Below are 2,743 nucleotides of genomic sequence, written 5' to 3'. Positions count from 1 at the left end.
GCATTATTCCCAAAGAGATAAGGGATGTAAAGCCAAAGATATCTGAGGTCATTGTCCTCTTTCTTCACCTGTGCCATTAACATAAAGCATAACGAAACAGTCATTCCCTCAACTCAACTTGGAAAATAATTCAATTATAAAATAAACTTTAAAATGTAAATATCAAATTTTGAATACATACTACACTCCCCAAAAGACACTAGAAAAATGAAAGTATGTATTTTTTATTCTTATCAGACATTGAATGGACATAAAACCAGAAAAGGATATTCTTAGAAAGATATCTAACAAAACACGCAGTCTATTCACTTTGATTCTCTGCTCCCAAAATATACTTCACAGATAAGTATTGCAGTTTCCTTGCATGATAAGCTCATTTTCCCCATAACCTTGTTCAAAACCCCTAAGCTACCAAAGTACATCCCAGTTCCCAAACTCCGAGATAAAAACATTGAAACAAAAAACCAAAACAAACCAAATAACAACAGCAACAAAACAACCCTGCAAAATTCTTTTGTGAAGAATAAAGCACATCCCCAAAGATGATAATTGATTGTGTCCCAGTAAGTATACAAACTCTGGTCCCAAAGTGCCAACATGCTGAAGTACTGGGAAAGAGGCCCAGGCAGCAAAATAAAATCTCTCATCTCCCTATGGGTCACAGAACATAAATAACACTAACACAGAGCTAATAAGTGGACTCATATTACCCTTTGCTGTGGCTTTCAGGAAACCTTTCATCAAATTTATTGCCAGAGCTGCTGAACATTATTGTGTTCTTTATTAGCCATTCTTCTCCCTGAAGATTAATTCAAGGCTTTATGAAGCTGTGTGTTCCAGAGTAATAGATGATTGCAAGTAAGATAAGAGGTGTCACATTCATATCACTACAGACACACAGGATAGTGGTCAAATATATGATGACATTCTTGATACAGTATAATGGCTTAAATTCACCAGGACAACTCTCTCTTTGAGGCACTGAAAAAATGGGAATCTTTAAGGGACATTTAGATATGATGAAGACAGATAATAAGGACAGCTGTAGTGTGTTACTTCAACTAAATCTATAAGACAGCAATATTATCTTTAAGAAAGTGAAATATTCTGTCAAATCACAAGGTCTTGTTTCCTATTTCCTTGATGCCAAAAAACTGTATTTAACTGATAAAACTCCAGCAGACGTTTGCAGCCCAGGCCAGTCCATGCCACCCAGAGAGGCCCAAAAGCCACCAGGCCCACAGGCCCCGAGCCACCCAAGCCAGAACAGGTAGGTGCCACTGTGGGACTCCCAGACAGGCCAGTCTGTGCCACCAGGCCCACAGGGCCCTGAGGCACCCACACTGGAACAGGCAGTTGCTGTGCTGTGGGAACCACAGCCCAGGACAGTCTGTGCCAACCAGAGAGGCCCAAGAGCCACCAGGCCCATGGTCCCCAAGCCACCCATGCCAGAACCAGTAGGCACTGCCGTGGGACTCCCAACCCAGGCCAGTCCCCATGGCCCAGAGAGGCCCAAGCCATTGGCACATAGGCAGCTGTGTAGAACTGGCAGGCCCTGCAGGATCCTAGCCAGAGACTTGGGTCAAATGAGTGGACTGTGAAATCCCCTTCCACAGTGACTAAAAACAAAAGGAAAGATAACAGAAATAGGAAAAATCAAGTAAGTAGGATACCACCAAAAGAAAATAATAACTCAAGCTCTAGATCCTAAAGAGCAGGAAGTCTTTGAAGTGATTGACAAGGAATTTTGAACAACAATACTAAGGAAACTAAATGAAATATAAGAAAACTCAGTAAGACAACACAATGAAATGAGAAAAAGTATACAGGACCTGAAAGAAGAAATGTACAAAGAAATCAATTCCCTGAAAAAGATTGTAGCAGAGCTCGTAGAGCTGAAGGATTCATTCAACAAAATAGAAACTACAACAGAGAGTTTAACCAGCAAGCTAGAACAAGCAAAAGAGAGAATTTCTGACTGTTCAAAATAACATAGGTGGATAAAGACAAAAAAAAAAAAAAAAGAATTTAAAAAATTGAAGAAAATCTGAGAGAGATAAGAGACAACTTTAAGCATTCAAATATCCAAATTGTGGGTATTCCAGAGGAGGAGGAAAAAGGAAATGACAGTGAATACATATTCAATGAAATAATGGCAGAAAACTTCCCAAGTATAGGGAAAGACACAGCTCTTCAGATTGAGGAGGCTCAAAGATCCCCAAGCATATTCAACCCACAAAGATCCTCTCCAGGGCATGCTACAGTCAAATTGACAAAACTCGAAGACAAGGAGAGAATCTTAAAAGCTGCAAGAGAGAAGCATCAAGTCACCTATAAGGGAGCCCCAATCAGAGAAACATCAGACTTTTCATTGGAAACCATAAAAGCCAGAAAAGAATGGGATGATATATGCAACATAATAAAAGACAAAAATTGTCAGCCAAGAATACTTTATCCAACAGGGCTAACCTTCTTTTTTTTTTCCCTTTAAATTTTTATTTTGTCGATATACAATGTGGTTGATTATTATGGCCCATTACCGAAACCTCCCTCCCTCCCCCCTATCCTCCCTCCCACGCAACAATGTCCTTTCCGTTTGCTTCTTTTAACAACTTCAAAAAATTGTAGTTGTTGTAACTTCTTCTCCCCCCCCCATTTTTTTTTTGTGTTTGTGTGAGTGAGTTTATTTATTTTTAGCTCCCACCAATAAGTGAGAACATGTGGTATTTCTTTTTCTGTGCCT

Source organism: Galeopterus variegatus, unplaced genomic scaffold (assembly GCF_000696425.1).
Source record: "Galeopterus variegatus unplaced genomic scaffold, G_variegatus-3.0.2 Scaffold1663, whole genome shotgun sequence".
NCBI lineage: Eukaryota > Metazoa > Chordata > Mammalia > Dermoptera > Cynocephalidae > Galeopterus > Galeopterus variegatus.
Note: the sequence above shows the minus strand (reverse complement) of the source record.